The sequence below is a fragment of the Pseudorca crassidens genome, chromosome 9 (genome assembly GCF_039906515.1).
Source record: "Pseudorca crassidens isolate mPseCra1 chromosome 9, mPseCra1.hap1, whole genome shotgun sequence".
NCBI lineage: Eukaryota > Metazoa > Chordata > Mammalia > Artiodactyla > Delphinidae > Pseudorca > Pseudorca crassidens.
In genome coordinates, this window is record NC_090304.1 from 22,612,058 (window position 1) to 22,636,466 (window position 24,409).

The 24,409-nt window shown below is 45.3% G+C and overlaps 1 protein-coding gene across 6 annotated transcripts in view; it reads right to left on the bottom strand.

Annotated features, from left to right (window-relative positions):
- Positions 1–12,873, bottom strand: part of PRR5L (proline rich 5 like) — a 74,313-nt gene extending 61,440 nt beyond the window's left edge. The window contains exons 1-2 of one of the 6 annotated variants that reach the window (XM_067749371.1): positions 12,627–12,873; positions 11,367–11,491 (exon numbers count right to left, since the gene is read on the bottom strand). The gene's annotated coding sequence lies outside the window, so the exon portion shown is untranslated. Of the gene's footprint in view, positions 1–11,366; positions 11,492–11,559; positions 11,696–12,626 lie in introns of those variants that run through there. The other 5 variants (XM_067749370.1, XM_067749372.1, XM_067749374.1 and 2 more) reach the window with 5 other exon arrangements.
- Positions 12,874–24,409: the final 11,536 nt, after the last annotated feature.

Sequence of the window (24,409 nt, forward strand, 5' to 3'; positions counted from 1 at the left end):
ATGGAAAACGAGGAGAAACCAGTTCCCAGGGAAACCAGACAGAGAGCCCATCTGACACGTCCCCCCACCCCCGCCCCCAGGAGACCCTGCAGGCAGGAAGCCCAGTGTGGAGCTCCTTCCCTGGGACACAAACACAGAAATGAAGAGGCAACGTCCTTAAGCTGCGTCAGGATTTGGATACTATCATTCAACTTCACCCATCCATTCTCTAACTGGCCAGAGAGATCTTTACAATGATGAGAGCGGAGAATGACAGCACGTTCGCTGAGGGCGAAGTAAGGTGCAGGTACTTGACATGTATGATTTCGGTGTTTCTAAAATAAATTTAGGGGATCTTGACCAAAATCCTTTAATGATATAGATTAGAACAGAAAATATCAGCGTGCACTGCATTTGGGAGAAACGTGTATATTACACGTGTACTCGTACTGAGTCTAAATGTACCAGTATTTCCTACTGTCTGTAACATTCAAAATGTTTGGAAAGCCCTGTGTGCCATCGCCATCCCCATCTTACAGAGAAGGAAATGGAGGTGCTGCTTAGGACAAGAACCCGACAGCCCAGTGCCTGTGATGCTTATGGCTGATGTTGCTTCAATGACTTCAAAGGCTCCCCACAGGGCTTAGAATAAATCCCCAAACCCCAATCTCACACTCTCACCTCCCTTCACTCTGCATGCCAGCTCATTGACTTTCCTTCATTTCCCCTAATACCACCCACTCTTTCCTGCCCCAGGACCTTTGCACATGCTGTACCCTCTGTGTGAAATACTTCCCACTCACTTCTCCAGGCTCAAACCTGTACACCCTTTATTGTCTAAACTTCCTTTGCTGAGAAAGGCCCTCCTCCCCCTCCCCCATGATCAGGTCACATCACCCCATAGAGCACCCTCCTCCCCTCCTTTGTTGTCATATCACAATCTACCTCAATAAATCACTACAGAATTGTTTCTTATTGTTTTTATGAGGTCCATAAGGTCAGGGACTATGTCTATCTTGTTCTCAAGTGCATCCCCAGAGCTTGGTATAGTGCAGGAATTCCACAGATATTTGATAAAAGAGCAAATGAACCAGCCCCCTGAGAGGTACTATTGCTGGGAGACACAGAAACTATAAGCAAGTGTCAGCTGAGGATACCGGCACCTCAAATTACATACAGCTTTACTGTATGAAAACATCCTGGTATTGAAATCTGACAAACGTGGGTTCAAATCCAGCCTCTACAATTTATTAACTGGGTGACCTGGATAAATGGCTCAACCTCTCTGAATCTCAGTTTCCTCATCTGTCAAATGACTGTGATACTTACCTCGATGTTGTTAACATTAAATGAGACAGCCCAGACCATGGCCTGGCCCACAGTAGGGGTCCCCCAAATTGTAGCTAGTATTAAAATTTGTATAGAACACTGCTCTTCACGAAGCCCTCATAGGTCCCAAAAGGTGACACCCAGCCATGGTGTGGGGCAACAGGCACTCTCACGCCCTGCTGGAGGGACAGCAGTCTGGGGCAGCTGCTATGGAGGGAAATTTGACAAGGTCTACCAAAATAACAACGGCTGTACCCTCAGACACAGCAAGTCTACTCCCAGTAATGTTATTCCAGGCATGTCAAGTGGCTTATGGAACCAGCCTTTACTACAGCCTTCTTCATAACAGCAATGGGTGGGGAAGACCCTAAATGCTCAGCAACAGAGGACTGACTATGTCAACTATGGGATCCCATATTCTGGAATCTAAGAAAGAAGGGGAGAGACAGGGACGCTCTCCAGGGGACACTCTGAGTGAAGCGTGTTGAAAAGCTAAACATAGAATCATTTGTATATTAGGCTCCCATCTACATAAAAAACATGAAAAGGAGTATTTGCATATTTTTGCATGAGCATAAAGTATCTCTGAAAGGACAAACCAGGAACTGGTAACACAGGTTTTCCCCAGGAAAGGAGCTGGGTGGTAGGGATACAGAGGGCAACACTTTTCTCTATAAACCCTTTTGTACCTTTTGAATTTTGAAACATGAAGATGTATTACTTATTCAAATAAATAAGTAAAAACAACAGTGACCGCCTCCTACTTCCCTCCCTCCTCCAAAAGTAAAAATCAGTAGAGCTTATATGATTTGTTCAAAGTCACTCAGCTATCGGGGGCAGTCAGGATTCAAGCCTGGCTCCTGTTCCCCAGCGCAGTCCTCTATCCATAACTATCCATTCACTCATTCATTCAACGCAAATTTATTTATTCAGCACACTTACGCTATAAAAGGAGCTGCCTTGTTAGGGATACGTGGGCCAGAAAATAAACCCTGGTAAGAAAAGAAGATGAAAGGAAGAACCAATTTCTTTCTGTCTTTGCATCATGCATCACAAACAAGCCCAAAGGGCTGAGCCTGGCACATCCCAGAGAGTGGGCAGGACCAACCCAGGCTAAAGGAGCCAGCCATTGCTCAATCCAATCTGGTTTTTGCCATCTCAGTATAAAAGCCCAGCAGTCCCAGATCTGAATTTTCGAAGAGAAGCCCCAAATCCAGACTTTTTAAAATGTTGAAATCACTTGATATGTAAGTTTGGCAACTAATTCACCAGGCCGACTAACACTTTGGGGGCCTCACATATAGGTTGGTGACCTTTATTTTATCCCATCGTAGCTATGACCACCAAACCTTCGCACACCTTTTACCCAGAGCCTAACGGGGGTGTAACGTAAGCCAGCACTTACCCAGCCACTGCGGCCCTGGGTAAGTCACTTCCCTTCCCTAAATCTAGTGACTTCTCAGCTAGTTAAGAGTTTGGCTTTGCTGATGGCCATGATAACCTCTCAGCATCACCAGCCATGCATTCAGTCCCTACCCTGTAAGCCACACAAAAACGGGTGCCTTTGACAGACTTGGAGGGGGATCAGACCCTGACACAGTGCATACACAGAACCAGCCCTCAGCCAATGTATCAGCTCCTACCTGCCACATCATCTAGTTGACCAGCCTCTTTAACCAGCCAGTTCTCTCTCTTATCTCACTCTTACCCCATCATCAATTCCTCGGTAGAGCCACAAGCAACCCCCCACCCCCATATCACATACACACCGAGGTATACTCTTCACCAAGGAGAGCCAGCAGCACCTGGGATTTCACTGAAAGAAACACACACCAAACAGAACCCTCTAAGCCGACCTAGAAAACCAGATTTGAACTACCCAGCCTCCGCCCATGGGATGGAAGCCAAGTCAGAGGTAGGTTTTTAAGAGCAGTGGGACCATTTTGCAAATCAATTGCCTACCGTGCCGATTTTGCTATTGGTGTTGCTCCTAAGAATATACTAACCATCATCAGAGGCTGGTCATGACGGTGGCATGGTGCCGAGCCTCTACGGGCATCTATCACCTTAGTTCATTTCCACCCTAAACCAGCCTACAGGAAGTAGGTTTTGTTATTCCCATTTTGCAGAGGAAGAAACTGAAGCCTGGAAATTAACTTGCCCAAGGTCAGAAGACTACTAAGTGGGACCAAAAGTCAAATCCTACCTGATTCCAGGGCCTGAACTCCCAACCCTCTGTTTTAACAACATTCCTGTCTGCCACACAGTCACCACCCATGCCTTCCCTTCTCAACCATCACCAACAGCTTCTTACCAGGTTCAGGCAGCCTGTATGCTCTGTCCCTTACAGGAAGGAAGCTTCGTTTCTTCATGGTACCTTCAAGCGAGCTGAAGTCATTATGTTTACTTGTTCACTGTCTGACTGGCCCTGAGAGCACGTAAGTTCCTTAAAGACCTGTAAGACCTTGCTTGTCTCGTTCACTGCTGTATCCCGCTATGAGCACAAGGCTGGGCATATAAAAGGTGCCCAGCAAATAATTTTGAATGATGGGATGAAATGTGGACTTCCAAGCCAGCAGAAAGAGCAGCCCTCCCGTTTCTGGGGGACCAGAAAAATGCCCTTCCTTCTGCCTGAACTGGGGTCTGCCTAAGCATTATTGGACCTGGGTCACGCCGGCACAGAGTCCTGGGTCTGCATGCTGGTCAGTGGATCCTACAAACACAGCAGAGGAAGGTGACTCTGCAGAGCACAGCACGCTCGTTGGGATTAAGGACAAAACTTCGCAACTTTGAGGAGACAAAAGACAGCCGAGAGACAGACACTCCCACAAACAAGAAAATGTTAAGGGTCAAGTCTGGACTATGGAAAAGGCTCAACAGGAAGAATGAGGCAACTTTCTCAGCGCTCCACTGGAAACTGAGCGCAGACAGAAGAGTCTGGGAGCCTGAATTTGTGCAAGAGTAAATATCGGCACCAACAGGATGCAGGCGCATGTTTCTCTGTTTCAAAGTGTTGCCTAAATGTCCACAGGACTCAGAGCACTGACAATTCAGATCCATCTAGAAGTGATTATTTCATCCCATCATCATCATCACCCAGGCCTCAAACCACAGTATAATCACCAGAAAAATCCCCTCCCGTGATACAAGTCAAGCAAAACTGTGGGGAATAACCACACATCTTATCACCTTCTCTATAAGCCTCACTTTGAAGAGGGCGGTTCTTGGAGTGCAGATTGTTTGGGTGTGGCCTATAAACGCCATCCAGAGCAATTCTGCAGTGCCTCCCAGAGGATAAACCAAAAGGCTAGACACCAGCAGTAGCCGAGACCGACCGTGATGTCTGCAATTACATCGCTGACATGGAACATACATAAATCCCTGGGGGGTGACACAGCGGTCAAAAGCTACTGTCTGGCAGCCAACAAGAGTTTTCAGTGTGGGGAAATGTGCTCTAGGTTAACATGTGCGATTTATTAAAAAATTAGCTTCACTCTCCCGTTGCAGAAACAGGATGGAGTGCTTTTTCGTAAGAAAAGGAGATGAAGGGAAAGGGCACTTCTTCCTATGTCATGGGGCCAAGTGTAAACAGCACTGGATAGAGAGTCAGAAGCCTGAAGGGGCTCTTGGGATATGATCATTTCAGGGAGGTCATGGGTTCGATTCAAGTTCATGCAACCACCACATGTTAGAAGGTCCGCTGTGTGCCAGGATCTAAGTAGAGGAAGCCATATGGGGCAAAGAAGAATAAAGTATCTGCCCCCAAGGGGCTCAGGGGCTCGCAGGAAATACTCAGAAGTAATGTTATAAATGCAAGTCGACACTGAGGGCTGTAACTGAAGATGGACAGTTAGACAAGATTGACGCACAAAGGTTAAATCACCTTCTCCAGTTACAAAGTAAAGTTAATGAAAGGTCAACCGAAAATACATGCTCTCCATTTTCTTGTGTTTCTCTAAAGAATATGGGCGCTGGACACTGGAAAGGAAATTTGGGGAAGGAAAAGCAAGCTTTCAAAGGCAAAGCTCAATGAGTATCCTTTTTTTTTTCATCTGTGACAGAAAAGGATGGGACAGAATATCGCATTTTAATAAATAGCTAGTGAGTATCCACTACCCAGGATGCAAAGAGGAGCCAGATGTTGTCCTACCAGTGATAAAGAAAAGAGAAAAGAGGAAGAGTAATTTGGTCACGATGAAAGAAAAACACAGGAAGGCCTAAAGCTGAGATGGCAAACTCAGTGCCTACAGGGGCCAAGGCAGAAAACACAACCACGCTTAGAAGGCCAGGTGGGGACCATACCAAACTAAAGAGAACATTCAGTCTTCTTTTTGTATTTTTAAAGAAAAACTGGAAACCTGTGTTTATATGTCAAATCTCCCAATTTTTAAATACTGGAAAAAATAATCTTTTTTTTTTTCAAAACACGACTCAAACCAAACAAGACATTTCTGATGCCAAAGTTTGGCTCCCGGGCTGCCAGTTTTCGACTGCAGGAAAACACGCACAGCTCCTAACTACCAGCGCTGGAGGAATAATGAGGGAAAAGTGTGGAGGTCACTTAGGCAGACCTGTGGGAAGATGAATCCAGTCCTGGGAAAAATAAATAAAGTAATTGAACAAATAAAATGAAACTCCAGGGGCCTGTGGTATAACACTCACCACTGACATCTGCACAGCACTTTATACAGTCAGCCTTACATATCTGCGGGTTCTGAGCCCTCGGGTACAGAGGGCCGAACGTAAAGAACTTGAGCCTGTACCGAACTTGGATTTCGGTACAGGGAAGCGGGGAGAGGTCCTGGAACCAGTGCCCTGAAGATACTGAGGGATGACTGTAGTTTCTAAAGCTCATTTTCATGTCATCTCAGTTGATCTTCCCAACAACCCTCCGAAGTAGGCATCATTATGACCTCTATTTTAGAAGTGAAGAGTTTCTGCTTGGGAGGCCAGAGGAGCAACTGGTCCCACAGCTATGGAAGGATAATAGCACCACGACTCAAGTCTGGGACTAGTACTTTTCCAGAATTTCAGAGAAGAACTCCAGACTATTGTATTTTCTAGACATCTTCCAGGGGATTCTGAGGTACAGCCAGGATTGATAACACTGCTCTAGGGAGAACCAATGTTCTCAACCAGGGGTGATTTTGCCCTCCTCTCCTCCTGCAGGAGACATTCATCAACGTCTGGAGGTATTTTTTGGCTGCCATACTGGGGAGGTGTGAAGGGTACTACAGGCATCTAGCAGGTAGAGGTCAGGGATGCTGTTAAACTTCCTACAATGCACAGGACAGCTTCCCACAACAAAGAATTGTTCAGCCCCAAGTGTCAATAGGGCCAAGGTTGAGAGACCCTGGTCCAGACTCTAGTGCCTGGCTACATAACCAGCAACCTGAGAATCAGCGGAGTCAGCATCACCTGGGAGCTTGTTAGTCATTCAGGCCCCAACCCAGACCCACTGAATCAGGTTCTGTGGCTTAACAAGGTCCCCAACCGGGTAGGCACTTGGAGAAGCACTGCTCTAAACCACACTTCCTTGGCCATCACAGAATTTTAGAATAGGAAGGAACCTTCACGGGAGACCAATCTCGTTATTTTGTAGAGAGGAACACTGAGCAACTGGCCCAGGGTCAGACAGCTTGCCCACAGCAGAGTCAGGATCAGATTCCAGATCTCAAATCCCCGACCTGTGTTGTCGCCAAGATGCCAGTTAGGACCAATGCGTGCCCTCTCTGAACAACTCTCCCCTCTGCAAAGTTGATTCCAACCTTTGGGGGTGTCTTGGGGGCTTTTCTGAAGCCTGAAAGGAATCGATTATCCTGTTGGTCCAGTTTTTTTTTTTTTAATTATCTTAGAACGCTGCAAAGGATTACCATGTTCACCCACTACTTTTGCATCCAGATATTTTATGAAAGTGGCCATACAGCTGCACAGTGATGGACTCCAGCGGCCAGCAAGCCGTAGTGCAGTTCTCCAAAATGACAGTAGCAGCTGACGTGCTCTCCCCCAAAGACATCCGGGGGATGATGCTGAACCCGTTCCAGAGGAGTATTTAGAGTTCAACAGCAAGCGTAAAAGGGTTTACACGGAGGATTTACGCAGCTGAGGTCACGAGCAGGTTGTAACAGGGTTTGAGGCAGCTTAGTTCAGAATAATACAGACACACATCAGAGGCCTTGCTGGATTTTTGCCCCCAGTCCTTGGGAAGAAGAGGAAAACAAATTCCTTCACGTATTCTCCCAGGCTCAGCTTAAATGGACATATACTCTAGTTCCTGAATGGCCAAGGGAGCCCCTAAGTGTCCCCTTAATCCTAGTATTTGCTAGAAACCTAACCTCTGTCACAGAGGCCTTCAACAAAACACAGAACTTGGCCTGTGTCCAAAAGAACCAGCAAAGTTGAAGGAAGTTCTGTAAGAATTGAGAGAAGCAAGAAACTGGAGGTGTTGCTGGTGTTTGGTGATCAGCTAAAGTGAAACCAGAACACTGATGAGTGCCTGAGACAAATCTCACATTTACACCCTAAAATTGAGGTGAGGGAAAGAGTATGAAAGCTTAGAGGTAAATACACGCTTTTTGTAACATATGATTATATGCAAAATAAATTGTACCAATAATTATGAGAGGCTGTTTGGGCAGTGGCAGGGGTAGATGTCGACCTGGATTTTCCATAGGCCATGGTCAAGAGGGAGAGAGATCTCTCCAGAACCCTTCTGGGCACAGTTCACCATAAGCACAGCAGGGCTGGGAAGAGGGAGAGGCGAGTGAGGCATCTCTCTCAGGGCCACGCTCTTGATGCCGCACTTGCCTCACCTTAGTCCCAGCCCCAAAGCACACACACCACCCACTTTGATAAAGAACGTTCATATTTTTGACTCAAAGCTTCCACACAGAGTAAAGGTGGCTGGTTTTCATTCTAAGCCTAACTTTTTACTACAGAGAAAAATACACGAGCCATACTCCACCCTGAAAGCCTAACATAGGTGTCTCTACATTTCTGACAAAGAACTCGGTTAACTGACTCGCTCTCCAGCCAGCCAGGGCCGGCTGAACCTGGCTATGAGCTTCTGCTTTTTAACCAAGCCAGTATATAATAATATCATTTATTATCCTGTTACAGAAATGTAATCTTTTTTAAAGGGAGGAGGCAGAGAATGTCCTCCACACATTTGAAGAATATATAAAAAGCCCCCAAACTTCCAGAATATGTTAAGGCTGCAACTATCAGAAGGCCAAAAAAAAAAGAGAAAGAAAGAAAAAAAGTCAGCTTAAATTTAATAGACCGTTTAAATTCCTAGTTGATGGTAATTAGAGAGCAAGTAGTATTTCTTTAAACGGCTGCTAGACAGAGCTTAATCCAATTTAGATAATCACTAACCTTCGCTCTATTTTTTCTTCCTCTTTCTCTCTCTCGCCTCTAAATGAAATCCAAGGATTGATCTACAAAGGCCATAAACTGGCAAAACGTAAGAAAAGAATAAAGAGAGAGATTGGGCGACTGTTACCTCAAAGAGCCGAGTCCAATTAAAATGGAAACAGGTCTCACGGACTCCCTAATTTATATCGACTATAACCTGGGGTTTCTAACAAGCCCTCTTCACAACAGAAGCCATGCCAAGGGAGGTGGCAGTACTTCCTCCCCCATTTTCCCCTCTCAGCACCTTGTCGGGCCGAGCAATGTGACAGCCATCCCCAGCCAGACCAATGCCAGTAATTCTTAAATTCACAATACCTTCTGGGCCTCTCTCCTTCTTCCACGGGATAACTACTGTCAGAATTATCCAGACTGTCCCTTTAGTTCCTCCATTGTTCACCCAACTCCTGTGCCCTCATTTGAGTGCTACCACACTGCTCTGATCCAGAAACTTCCAGAAACTTCCATGTGAACAAGTAGGACCTTCTTGAGTACTTGGGACCCTGGGTTCTTCATGGAAGGCCTTCAAGGGTAGATATCAAAATGAACTAGAAAGAACAAGGGGCTTTAGTTAATAGCTGTGTGACATCAGGAAAGTAATTAACCTCTCTGAGCCTTCATTTTCACATCTTAAAATAGAGAAAAGAATAGCTACCTGCACAGTTGTTGGGAGGTTCAAATAACATTACCATGGCTGGACCTGGCTCACAGTTATTGCCCAGTAAATAAGTTGGCTCGTTTAACTGTACAAGTTTCAAGGTAAACCTTGCCTTGGATCTTCAGCCCCTGACAAAAGCGTAAATAACTCAAGTTCACCTCTGATGCCCCATTATTGCTTTGTATCATCTATGCTCCCAACCTCCTTCTTAGCTCCAAAGGGGAATCTTCCCTTGTAAAACAGTACCTTCTGCTTAACAGGGTACCACTGTCTCTGTTCCAAAATTACTAACCTCATACCCCACACAAAGCCCACAAAATACTTTATTCCCAACTTTCAACAACTGAAATATTAATTCCCACTGACTTGTTCACAAATGATACTTTCTATAAGCATTGCTTTTAGCAAGCATTTACATTTTGCACATACAGAGGCAACTCTAGGGAATAAACTTTCAATGATGAACGCTAAACACAGTAGGGATCTTTCATAGGACCTCACACTCTATTTCTCAAATCAATTCTGTGTTGGTCTAGCGCTGCAAAAAAAGATGAACATGAAAAAGGCTACAATTCAAGAAAGATTTCAGTATATTTTACCTTGTACAAGGGCAATACAAAAGGAATGACCACAGCGGATTACACACATGCACACCTACAAATCCCCTAAGATAGAGAAATCATTAAGAAATCCACAAAGCCCTTACTAATTTCAATTTTCTGCAGATGAATGGTCTAAATGTTGCACATACATTGTCGATGAACGAATTGAAGATTCTGACATTAGCTCTGGATTTCCAGCATGAAATTTTAAAATAGCAGAGTGATAGTTTTCTAAAGACAAGACTGGGATTATTTTTTTCAGTTATTGAGACACTCTGTGATATTATGTGATATTTAAAGAAAAAAGCCACCAAGTTAATCAACTATAAGATGATCTAATTAACAACTGAGGCCCTGAAAGGAAAGACATCTCCAGAACAGGCTGGCACTACAAGGCTGCAGTAACAGGTCCGGAACCCATTCTCAGCTCCACCCCTGTGTGTGTTGCTTTGGACAAATTACTTAAGTTCTCTAAGCCTCAGTGGGCTTATCTATGTAATGCAGATATGATAGTACCTATTTCATCATTGTTTTGGTGCAGATTATATAATATTATCAGAGTCTGTTAGTGCAAAGTTTAAGACATATTAAGGCCACAATAGGCGCTTGCCCCCTTTTTTAAAATAAAGGGAACATTTTTGTAATGTTCAAACACAGACCATTACTGAAATTTCACCCATTGAAATAAATACACACCCATGACCCTCTGGATCTGAAAGAAACGAGGTCTCCTCGAGAAGTAATTTTGTCTATAAACTAAGCCCTTGAGAAAGAACCCAGTCAAACAAGCCTATTTCTAACGCCTTTCTTTTTTACACTACTAATGGTTCTGGCTGTCAGAAGCTTCAGTAAAACACTGAAAGGACAATGGTTGGAGCTGAGAAAACCAAAGACAACTTTGAGGACTGATCAAGCATTGTTTCCCTTATCTGCTACATTCTACAAAAACACTCTGAACAGCACCCTTGGTCAGATTCTTGGGCTGAATGCAACCAGAGAAGATGGGCCAGCCAGGTTCCACAGAGAGGAGGGCTGCACTTTCCTCAGTCTACCAGGAACCTCATCAGGGGCTAAATTTAAAATGTGGCTAAATTAGTTTCTGCAAGTTCCACCTCTCCTCGTGACCCGCTTGCTGCTTCATGTTGTCAGTAACAGCGCCTTCCAGCCAGAGAGCAATTTACCAGGGCGCAGCACCGTGAAATATTGCACCATGTAGGCCAGTGAAATGTCATGACTGCACCCACGATGGTCACTAAAGGGCAGTCTCTGAGGCTTGATCAGCGAGCACCCTTTGATGGGGGAGGGGCAGGGGATGGAGACAATCTGGAGTTGGCGTCCTTGACTGCTTTGGTCCTTTGCAATGGGTCATTTGGATTTACATGTACCGTCTGGGCAACAGGTCCAGAACTCTGCCCCAGCAAGGATGCCAGCAGACTCCGGCCCAGAACTATTTCCAAGCGAGTCTCTGGAGCAGACCTGCCGCTGAGCCGCCTCGCGTGAGCCTTCCGTCCTGTGGGGCGCATCGCAGTAATTGAAACCTTGCACTCCGCAGACTGTAGTGCGTCTATAAATACTCACCGCCTTACTGCTGACAAACAAAACGCGGGCTCCCGGCACCGCGGGGGAAGAGGCGGTGGCATGTGACCAAAGGCAGGTGGGTAGAACAAGGGGAAAACCCTGTTGCCAACCACAGGGGCACCCCACAGCCGATTCCTGAAGCACGGTTTGCAAGTAACACAACCTGGTCTGCCCTCGGACGGCCGCCCCTCAGAAAAGGGGCGGAAGGCTGGGGACAAGAGGGTGCGGGCTGCAGGGGCGGAGGCTCCAGGGCGCCCCCTGTGCGCGCAAGGAGCTCTGCGCGCGCGCGCACAGTAGGCGCACAGGGGAAAGCCTCCCCAAAGGGAGGTCTGGCGGGAAAGGTGAAGCAGAAAGGGAATGCCGCCGGCGAGGAGAGCCGCCCACCCCGCCGGGTCTCCGCAAGCTGCGCCCGGGCCCGCCCCAGTAGGCAGAGCGCGCACGTCCAGCGGTGCTCGGGACAAAGCGGCTCACTTCTCTGGCCTCCCCTCCCACGCCTCTCTCCGGAAAAGGGGGAAATGGCAGGAAAAGATGGGGTGTTTCGGGGCGCTGAATCGCCCGCGCCCGAGTAGGGGCAGCTCTTTAGATCTGCCCCTCAGGCCAAAGAGGAGAACGAGAAAGACCGACAAGCAAACTTTCTTTTTCGATCTCCTGGCACAGCCTGGGTCCCAGGATCGGCGGCGTCCCGCGTTCCACCCCACAGCGATCCCTCGCCCACCCTAAGGTGTGGACGCTGGGCGCGTTTCCCGCCCCCCCCCGCGCCCCCCACGGTGGTCGCGAGCCCCTTCCTCTGTACCCGCCTGCAGCGTCCAATCGGAGGATCCTTAACCACGCGGGGGCCCCCACCCGGTTGCCCCCAAATGTAACGCTTTCCCCAAGGCCCCTCCCCGTGCCCCGCCGGATTGTGCCCGGTGTGCCCGGCGATTTTGTTCTCGATCCCGTGCCACTGCTGAGCCTGACTCCAGCCCCTCCCGAGTCACCTCGAGTCACGCACACCCTCAGCTCGCCTCCGCCCCAGACTCCGCGCGCCCAGGGAAAAGTTTCCGGTCTTCCCGAGAAAGTTTTCTCACCCGAGAGCAGTGAGCGACCTGGATGGCTCTCGCCGCCGCGCTCTGCTCAGCCTCCTTCTCTCCCTCCTCTCCCGGCTCTGCCCTCCGCGGGGTCCGGTCCAGACTCGAGTCCTCTCCCGCGCGAGTCCACAAACGCGGCGGCAGCGGAGCTCCCGGAGCCGAGCTGGTGACACGTTTCCCTCCTCTCTCATCTTACGACCTCCTCCTCCCCCCTCCTTCCTCCTCCTCCCACTTTTCCTGTCCTGTGCTCATCGCTTCAGTTTCTCTCCAACAGCCCCCATCCCAGCCCCACCTCACCCCCTCCCACTTCTCCTCCCCAGCAGCAACCCTCACCTTGCTAGGGAGGGGGGCAGGGGAAAGGGGGCGCCTGCGCTTAGATCCAGTTCAACAATTTCAGGAAATCCAGCGCTTTAACTTGAAAAGCTGGGGAGGATGCAACAGGTCATGGGAGCTTGGCTCTGCGTTCCCGTCGCACAAGACGAGACCCCCCACCTACCTCCACCCCTACGAAGAGAAACTCTACCGAGAAGCCAAGGGAGTGATCCAGGGCGCACTAGAGGACTAAAGCCTGGGGCTTTTGTCGTTGCTTTAAGGAGCAGCCCTGAGGCTGATTCCAGGAGAAGTTGTTTTAAGTGCATCAATGAAAATATAATTCCAGTGAAGTCTCTCACTTAGATTTGCAAAACTCTCTTAAAATTCCCCAATTCTCTTTCCAACGGAAGGTTTAGTGAACTGGAGGGTCCTTCAGAGTTTGAAACAGCAGAAAACCAACCAATCCCCAAATTAAAAACAATGAAAAATTATTCTCAAACCTTTTTTTATTTTTGCAGGTGTTAAGAATTTGATGCAGCTGTTTTCAGGACTTACTGGCTTGCATAATTTCACCCTATGGCTGAGCAGGAAATACTTTACAAATGCTGCCCGTTCACACATCACACTTAGGCTTGGAAACCACAGTGACATTTGCTGAAAAAAGATGTCTTTTTATGTCAAAACTGAGAAAAAAAAATTCGTGTTTATTTTGATCACTGTGACCTTACAAAACCGATGTAAGGATGGCTGGTCAGAGTGTGCCCAAGGAGGGTTTCGTGAAGCTCTGGGTGCCCCCCTCCCTTGTCCAGTGATATCAGATAAAGCTAAAGTATTCTCAACAAACCCCAGGATGATAAAGAGACTTTAAACCTCATGCCAAGGATCAGAGACAATGAAAGGCACTGGACAAAGCACGTGCCTGGGAAAGAAACGCTTGAGAGGGCAGTGGTCAACGAGGAGACTTGGGAGATGCGCTGAAAAGCAGCTGTGTTGAGCATTTGAGAGCCAAAGCCTAGAGCCAAAGCCTGGAGCCAGAAGGTCGGGGTTAGTCGACCACCATCTCTTACTAGTTGCATGATATTAGCCAACTTATTTAACCGCTACCCCTTAGTGTGCTCCTATGAAAATGGGGATAAAAGTAGTAGCTAGCTCAGGGTTGTTATGAGGATTTAATGAATTTCATACAGAGAAAGTGCTTAGAATCTCTGCTGGGATTCAACAGATACTAAGCTATTATTATTACTATTATTATCCTGCAGGTCTGGGAAGTGGAAAGGGAGTCGTTCAATGAGGCCTACCCTATTCAGTCTATTTAAAATTGTAGCTCACTCTTCCCTCCCAATCCCCTTCATTCAACTCTACTCTTTCTTTTTTCCATTGTATCTATCACCTTGTAACATTTTATGTGATTTACTTTTTAAAGAAATTTATTGTCTCTCCCACCACCTCTTGTTTCTGCGCTAGAACATCAGCTCTACAAGAACGTGGATTTGCTCTGATACTACTCGAGATCCTAGGAGAGTTCCTGGCATATAGTATCTCCCCAGTAAATATCGTATGAAAGAAGACGTGAATAGATTTCCTTTAGCAAATTTATGCTATGCTGACTGCATGTGGTGCGTTGGGCTCTGTGCAATAAGAAAAAACTTAATCACCAGGCTATCCGAGGATAAAAGTGGCTCCCTTTACACTCCCTGTAAAGAGAAGTATTCACAATATAGGCGATGCCAGCTCGGTGGGGACGCCATAAAAGAATATTCAAAGATTGGAAGGGAGGTTTAAAGAGGTTAAACTCTCTTCTAACCCTAAGGGTTTTGCTAATTTTGTGAACAGAATTTTCTTAAAATAAGAAGGAGCCAACATTTTGGTGCAAATCAGAGCTTTGCTCTAAGGACCATTAATACCAATATATTATACTTGTCACCACCCGCATTTTTACCGAAATTCTAACTAAATATCAGTGGAACATTGCTTTTTCTTATTAAGAAATAGAATTTTGTTAGAAGAAACCAATACAGATCATGCTACTTAAATATTCATTTATGGAGGAGGAAATTCTAGTTCTTTGTTAGATATATCAGTCACACAGCTTACCATGGCTACAGCCTCTGAAATGGAAGTTGGCCCAATCAAGGCTCCTGCTGAAAGGGTAGGCCTTAGGCAGCGCCAGTGGTCACTGACCCCAGTGCAGCCAAACTCTGTGATAAACTCTTCTGAGAAACTCTGGCCTGAAAAGGTACATTGGGCCAATCAGATTCCATTTCAGGAATGTGAAAACACACACACACACACACACACACACACACACACACGTACCTAGTATCCAGAACAAAAGCTGAAAGGTCATGACTTTATCTGAACTCTAGTTTCTAAAAACTGTCTGTAGACTAACTAGATATATATTAGATGTATACTGTTTGAACCCCATGGTGTCAACATTTTCTAAATTACTTGCCAACACGTAAAAAGCAGCAAACTTCATGCAAAAATGTGGATTTTCAGCTTGCCTGGAAAAATCTGGATGACCTGGCATTGTCCATGGTGCAGGCCCGCACAGCCACAATTAGCTGGTGCCACAGTGCTTCTTTCCTGTTAAACAGGGCATGCACTTTCCAGTTTGCCACAAGCCCAGCCACTCCCTACTCTCTACTTCTCTTGTTCCCAGCCTGCTTCACCCACTTCCCTGCCACCCAGATGCAGCTAGAAAAGGGATGCTGGCATATAGTTGGAGGGGCAGGGGTGGGGGAGGGGGGCAGAGGTCTGAGTCAGCAGACATTATGTAAGAGGATGGCATTGGTTCAAACCATTTTTCTCCCAGCAAGAGAACGCCTTTATAAACAAACTTTGCATGGAATTGCAGAATTTGAATACTACTGAGGTGAAGGAAGCTATGGGGTAGGTAGGGAGGCAAGTGGGCGCGGGGAGCAGCAGAGGCCCCCACTAGGGCTGCCTTGGGATCAAAGCCACCATCCAATTCTTGCTCTTCCAGAGGTCTGTTGTTCCTGCTTTTCCTTTGTTCCCATGACAATGCCTACCCCTCCCAATCCATTACTCATTTCTACCCCCCCAAGCCTAATCAGACCAAGTTTAGGAAGGGTTAGATGACTTGTCTAAAATTATACACAAACAAGGAAGGACAAAGCAGGGACCCTTAATGCCAATTCAGGACTCTTGTTGTATACTATACTCCCTCTTGGTCTCATTAACTGCTTTCCTCTCTAAATAATAATTAAAATTACTTCAATTTGCAGAAGCATAGCATGTAGTAGCTTAAGGGTCTGGTATATAATAGGTATGAAATAAATATCTGCTGAATTTAGGTGTTTAAGCTCTGATCTCCAGTTCAGACCTCCTTCCATGACACCTCAAGGTCTCATATCGTATCATAAAAGTATTCCAATGAAGAAAAAAATCATCAAATCATTCCATAAGTTTTCTCCTCTTTATAGATAGAAAGCTGGAGGCCCAGAAAATCCAAGATCCTTTGCTAATGGCTGGTACAGAGCTTGCGAAGAGCACAGGTAGGTGCCCAGGCATATGCAGTTTCGAACACATAGTTTTTCAGGTCCTTGGAGCTCTGGTCATAAAATAAGTTAATGTAGTTACTCATGATAAATGCCAATCTAGATACAGAACTTGCATAAGCCCTCAATATATGTCCACAGCACTGCACCATCCATAAAAACAGGACCATTTGAAAAATAAGCTCAGCATCTGATCTAACACCGGGGTATAAAATCAGTGACCTTTGGCCTAGCAGGAGGACTTAACACATCAATGAAAACCCTTGCTCTCCTTCTGCCCTCTCTTTAACTTCCACAGTAAGAAAAACTGAGAACCTTGAAGTTTGTTTTCGGGAAGAATTTTGGATGATACAAAAAACAATTGTTTTCGTTCGCTTCATTCTTTGTTTGATAGCAATGGGCTGTTTCTGGTGTGTTGGGTTTTTTTCTATCAATTTTATCTTTTAGTGTTGGGAAGTGCCTCTCCATTCTAAAGGGGTTGGTATTTAATTCAGTCTGAATGTGTTTTGAGAATAACTTGAATGAGCAAATCTTAAAAGTGAGAAGAACTTTAGCAATCCTACGTGAATTTTCCCCAGATAATCCAGACTTCAATTATTCCTTCCCACAATTCCAAGTCAGTCAGTTGGTTGACAAATATTGAACCATCACTTATTGGTGTCAGGTACTGGGCATGCCACAGTGAGCAAAAAAGACAAAGTCCCTGCCATCAAGAGGCAGAAAACAAACAATAAACGTGGAAACGAACACATAAAGGTAGTTTCACATAATTTCAGGTACTGATCTGTGCTATGATGAGGATAAAATGGGGTATTAGAGTGATTGGAGGGAAGAAGAGAAATGCTTTATCTTTGGTTATCATGGATGGTCTCTCAGAGAAGGTAGCTTTGGAGTTGAGATTTAAATGATGACAAAAGGCAGCCATAGGAACAGAAGAATGTTCCAAACAGAAGAAAAGGTCAGTGTAGAGGCCTTGAGTCAAGAAGAAGCCTATCAAGTTAGAGGGATAAAAAGAAGGGCAGTATGGTTGAAGCCTAGCAAACAGGTCCAAGAAATAGATCAGGGTCAGATCATATGGGACCTGGTAAGTCATGGTAAGAGTTGGGTCACAGTGGGAGGTTATTGGAGGGTTTTAGATAGGAAGTAATGTGATCTGATTTCTGTATTAGAAAGATCCCTCTGGCTGATATGTGGTTCATAAACTAGGAAAAGTGAGGGCTGGCAGTCCCTTAAAGGAGGTGGCCACAGTAGACCAAAGAAGAGGTGATGATGCTTGAATTAGTTTGAAGCAATAATGTTTGTAAACCATTATAGAATTAAAGATGATGAGACTTTCTGATAGATTGGATGTGTGAAGTAAAGACAACCGTCATGGGTGGTACTTGCATTTTTTTGTTTGAGCAATGGGGTGGATAGTGGTACCATTTACTGAGATGGCAAGGACAGGATGGAGAGTGAAGTTAGAAGGAGAATTAGTAGTTCTGCTTTAGCCATGTTATGTTTGAAATGCCTGAAGTGAGAGCCAAGCAGAGATGTTAAAGAGACATTGGAATACATGAGATGGCATTGAGGGCTGGAGAGAGAAATAGGAGACTTTTCAGTGTATATAGATGGTACTGAAAACCAAGGAACTAGGTATGATGCCTTGGACAGTATGAATGGAGAAGAGAAGCCGGGAAGAATAGAGGAGTCTAGTGAAAGAGGAGGAACCAGCAGAATAGAAAGAAATGAGTTGCTAATGAGACAGGGAAATCCAAGGGAGTGTGATATAGAAGCTTCGAGAAGATATCCCAAGAAGGAAGGATTGATCAAGTATGTCCAGTGCTGTCAAAATGTCAAGTAAAATGAAAACAGAGAATAACATTTCTTTGGCAAAATGTAGGTCATTGGTGACCTTGATAAGGGTCCTTTCAGGGGAGTGGTATGGAAGGAAATTCCATCAGAGTGGGCTGGGAAGAGAAAGAGAATTGAAGAAATGGAGAAAGGGAATACTAACAACTTTTTCAAAGAGTTTTGCTATGAAGGGGAGCAGAGAAATGGGGCTGTACCTGGAGGGTGCACGGTCAAAAGATAGTCTGCTGGTTTGATTGATGGTTTATTTTTAAATGGGTGATAAATAGCAAGGCATGTTTTAAAGGCTGATGAGAATTGTCCAGTAGAGAGGGAAATTGATTTATATCCCTACACACATTTTGGTGGGAGGGGCTAGGGAAATAAATGCTCTTGTTGAACACATTCTCCAAACGTGGCACCATTTAAACATATTTTAAATGCAATAAATTGACATGTTGAGACTATGACGAAAAGATGTTAGAGGAAACCATGTGGAAGTAAGATACTGACATGCACAGGGAAAGTTCTCACATCAGAGCTTCTGCATTTCACAGCTGCAAAAAAACATCAGTCCCTTAGACCACAGTGCGAATGGTATCTTTTAGAAGTTGTGCAATATGGCAGACTTAACCTTAAGACTGTTTGGGCTAGATCCTCTACCAACCAACACTGGTGCAGACCCATGCCCAAATTTTCTTTGCAGATTTAAGAATCTGACTACATACATCAACCCACTCACCACTGGCACCTCCAAAGATGCTGTCATTGTATTGCCCGATGCACCTCTCAGAAGGTCTTTTGCGTCCAGAGGCAATGGAATACGTTCATGGTAAATCATATACCCCAGTTTTCATGTCACAGTGTAAAATCTGCACACACCCAATCCATCTCTGCACCTTCAGGCAGAACTGAGTTAGAAAAATTCCAAATAATCAGAGTTGTTCCAAAAATATTTTTTTTCTTTTCCTCCATCATTGTAGCAGGCATTTGAGAATGACTGCCCAGACCATACTCCCTTCTCTAAGAACCATCACACTCAGATTCCGCAGAATAGGGCAGCAGATCATCCTGTAACTTGTGACAGGTGACTGGTCCTGGTAGTAGGCAGATGAGCAGTGCCTATCAGGCTGCCCTCTAAGAATTCAGACTGAGGTGCCCAGATACCATATAAGTCAGCTTCATGCCTCGCACAGCAGGAGCTGGGTGCACGTGCTCCTTGCTTCCTGGAAATGCTCACACCACTCTATGCCTTCAACGTGAGAAGCCAGGGCTCAAGATCACCATTAATCCTCCAGACTGCCATCACCACATTTGGTCTTTCCATTCCCATTTCTGACCTGTCTCCCAGCCCTTCCCCATTCCCCAAAGCCTTCTGTTGTGTGCTCTGGAACCCGGAGTCCATCATCAGCAAAATCCCCTTTATGTTCAACTTCTCTGAACATTTCATTAGCCTTTATGCCATAACCTTGTAGTTCTCAAGCATTTGGGTCTCAGGACCCCCCAAAAAACTTTTGTTTGTGTGTGTTATATCTATCAATACTTACTGGATTTGAAACACAACATTTAAATTAACTTATTAATTTCAAATAACTATAGTAAAACCATCAGGTATTTTATGAAAAATAACTTCACATATATGTATCTTTTTAAGTCACAGGAAGAATGACATTGTTTTACATTTCTGCAAATCTCTTTAACTTCCAGCTTAATGGAAGACAGCTGGATTCTTCTAGCCACTCCTGCATTCAATCTGTTGTGTTATCACACATCATGTAGCCTCTGGAAAATTCCACTGTAGACTTGTGAGAGAATGAGAGCAAAAAGGCAAATAATATCTTAGTGTCGCTATGAAAATAGTTTTTGACTTATGGATCTCTGACAGGGTCTTGGAGACTCCCTGGGGCTCCTGAACTACACTTTGAGAATCACTGTTCTAAACGAACACTGGTTCTCCCCTGAGGGCCTTGCCTCCTCCAAAGTCCTCTCAAATGATGGTGTTTTTTCTCCCGCACGCCTTGTATCACTGAATTTTGAGGGAGAGTACTTGTCTTCCTTGTTCCTTACACCACTTCCAGACCATAGTTCCTCCTAAAAATCCCATCAAACCATCAGATTATTCTACCCACTTTCCTTCCTTGTTGTGGTCATTGCCATCTCGTGGGTTATCCTTCTCTTTCCTTGAAGCTTTCACTCCCAGTTCAAGGTCACTCTCTTAGGTATTGCTCTTGGTGCTTTCAATGTCCATTCAATGTCCATTGAAGAATCATCTTGGTGATTTCAATATCCATAGATAGAATCCTTCCAGTATCCTCAATGCTCAGTTCCTTGACCTCTGCTCCAATGACCTTGTCCTTCACTCTACCACAGCCACTCACTCTCCTGGTCAACCTTGACCTTGTCATTTCCTATTGCCTCCCACTCTCTCCCACTCTCTAACTTTCACTTCTCTCCCTCTAGTTCCCTCACTCCCATAATTCTTCAACTCCCTGGGATATACTACCTTTTCATGGCTCTCAACCCCTCAGGTCCTCACTTCCCTCCTCATTCAGATTAGATTCCATTATTATATTAACTTCTTCACATATGCCCTAGACTGCCTTGCCCCTTTCTCGTTGCATTGCTTGGCTAAGCCAAGGTTGTTCAATCCAATTCTCCTCTACTCAGTGCCTACATCAGTATAAACAGCTGGAGAAATACAGGCAACCGTGTGTTCACACCTACCACCCTCCTGGGCCCCTAACACCACTCAGCACCTGCACCAAATGTCTCTAGTCTTTTCACGCTTCTACTGTCTCCCACATTCCAAAGTTTTCTTCCTCAACCTCACTCTTATCTGAGAACCTTCACTCCTCCTTTGCACGATAATATAAGAACATCTAATAACAATTTCAATAATGCTTTGGACTGAATGATTATGTCCCCCCAAATTCATATGTTGAACCTCTAGTTCCCAATGTGATGGTATTTGGAGGTGGGGCCTTTGGGAGTTAATTAAGGTTAAATGAGGTCATGACGTTGGGGCCCTCATGAAAAAACTAATGCCTTTATAAAGAGAGAAAGAGACACAAAAGCGATATGTCTTTCTGTTTCTCTGTATTTCTCTGTCTCTCTCTCTCTCAAAAAAGAAAATCCATTGGGCTTCCCTGGTGGCGCAGTGGTTGAGAGTCTGCCTGCCAATGCAGGGGACACTGGTTCAAGCCCTGGTCTGGGAAGATCCCACATGCCGCGGAGCAACTGGGCCCGTGAGCCACAACTACGGAGCCCGCGCATCTGTAGGCTGTGCTCCGCAACAAGAGAGGCCGCGACAGTGAGAGGCCCGCGCACCGCGATGAAGAGTGGCCCCCGCTCACCGCAACTAGAGAAAGCCCTCGCACAGAAACAAAGACCCAAAACAGCCAAAAGTAAAATTAATTAATTAATTAATTAAAAAAAAAAGAAAATCCATGTGAACATACAGTGAGAAAGCAGCACCTGCAAGCTGTGATGAGAGCCCTCACTAAGAATCAAACCTGCTGGTACCTTGATCTTGAACGTCCCAGTCTCTACAACTGTGAGAAGATGGATGTCTGCTGTTTAAGCCCCCCAGTCTATGGTATTTATTACAGCAGCCTGAGCTGACCGACACACATACCACCACTGCTGTACCTATGCACCTGCTAGAATCTGTAGCCATATTCCGCCTCCCTCCTATTGCTGGAGATGGACTGCCAGTGCCAAATCTGAAGCTAAACCCTCCATTGTGCAACTGATCCCATCCCTGCACATCTCCTAGCGGGGTGTTACTCCACTCCCACCCTTCCAGCTTGAAAGATTTTTCCATATTCATTGTCCCTAATATTTATTCTCTTTTTCTTTCTTTGACCCTCTCCAATCAGGCTTTCGTCTTCTCCATTCTGCTGAAACTACTTGTCAACATTGTCCATGATCTCCATGTCGCATAGGAACTCAAATACTTGTTGAAGGAATGAATGAATGAATTCTCAGAGAGTGAGGATCTCCCAACAGAAAAGTCACACATGAGTGTGCGTGCGCACACACACACACACACACACACACACGCACAGGTGGAGGTGGAGGGGCAGAGACAGGGAGAAGGACAGAGAGAGAGAGAACTCTTCCTGGCCCCGGCTCCCACAAAGCCTGGCTTGGCTTTATGTCTTCGAGAGGCCTCTTTTATCTAAGAGTGGCGTAGGAGTAAGGCTGTCCTTTGCAACACAGGTATCTTGACCAGAACAGTCATCTCTTCTAGTATTGATATAATCCAAATCTTACCATCAAGAAATGCTTCCTTATGGGGAAGAAGCCTAAACCTTGATTTAGACCTAGTAGCATTATTTCAGGGCAGTTCCTTAATCCATGAGAGTCTCAGTTGCGGACACAATCTGGTTTTCAGGGATTTTATAAAGTCGAAATGAAGTTTATGAGAGTTATGTGAAATATTTGACATAGTGCTTGGCACACTGTGGTACATTTTTTTAGTAGCAATAGAAAAGCAATGAGGCATCATATTCAAAACAGGAGATCTTGTGTGTTTATTGTCTATAGTGTTTGTTTCCCTAGATAAATAATCCCAATTCCTTTATGATGAAGCCTAGTATTGAGCTTGATTCCCAGTTTGATTCACATATATTTCAGCCTTTCTTTATTCTCTAATGTTTATTGTATTACTGCAATACAAATATACTCTTGTATTAAAAAATACTGTTGAGTATAAAGGAGACTTCAACAAGTGGTCCAAGAATATGGAAATCAAATGGTAATCATAAAATGTGACATTCACATGCTCCCCACTTCAAAAATAGATAAAATAAAAATAAGGAGCAGAATCACATAAATATAACATAAGGACATAAGATAGTAGTCTTCATTGGTTATATACAAGACACATGGAATAAGTAGGAGTGTGTTTATGCTTATTCATTCCTGTTGGGGTAGGGGAAGGGAAAGGAAGAGGGGAGGATAAGAAAGGGAAGAGTGTGGAAGAGGAGAAAGAAAAAGACAGGGGGAGAGAGATGGTTCTGGCCAGTGAAAGAGTTCTGGCCAGGAGAGTTCATCTAGGCTATAGTCAGAGGCCTGCTGAAAAAAATCCCTCAAGGCAATCTATCCCCCTTTCCTCAGAGTCAGTGCCCATCTCTCAAGTCTCTAACCACAAATTCAGTGTCCTGGGTACCACGATGCAGCCGCAAGATGTATCCCATGCAAAGTAAGCTTCCCATGCAAAGATTGACTCATGCTAACTAAATTCTCCAGAGCCTGATGTATAAACTAACATACTAATTAATATGTAACCAGTAATTTTGGTTTCTAGGACTCTGCCTAGAATCACATTGATAAATTTTCTCTTTTTCCTGCATTAGTAGGAAATTTATTCACTTTTCATTTTAATCTAAATCTTCCTCTGCACGATGGAATTCCCATTATACCCTAAACATTGCATCCTGTGTCACTCTCTTCCCTCCTCCCTCTCTTCTTCTTCCCTTCCTTCCTTCCTTCCTCCCTTCCTTCCCCCCCCCACACAAATGTGGAATCTACAATAACAACAGTTACAACTGACATTAATATTAATTGCAGACATACGATATACTGGCACTGTGTCAGGTGCTTTGCAAGCAGTGTCTCACACCTCAGACAACACTATGACATGGGTGCTACCATTATCCCCATTTTACAGATGAAGAATTGAGGCTGAAATGAACGCTTTAGTCCTTTCCCAAGGTCACCCAGCTTGTCAGAAGTAGAAATAACCACAAATTACAAGGTTTTCTTTCCCACTGTAAGTTCCTCCCTACCCTGAGTCATCTCGACCTCCCAATTTAGGGAGAGGAAGTTACAGAGCTGTTTGGGGAAGATAAATATTCTCATCCAAACCACCAACTGTAGGGAGGTTTTCTGCTGGACATGGGAAAGGAGAATTCTGCAGTAGGAGAAAGTGGGCAGAGCCAGGATGCCCTGTCCCTTTGGACAACTGTCCCTAGCAGCTGGGTCAAGGTGAGCCAAGCCAGCGCATGGATGGCCATGGCTCAGAGAGAACTCTCTGTTCATTCTCTGGCATTAAGTGGGGCAGTTCTGATCTGACATCACTCAATGTCTGTTCCACTTCTCCTAAGTATGGTA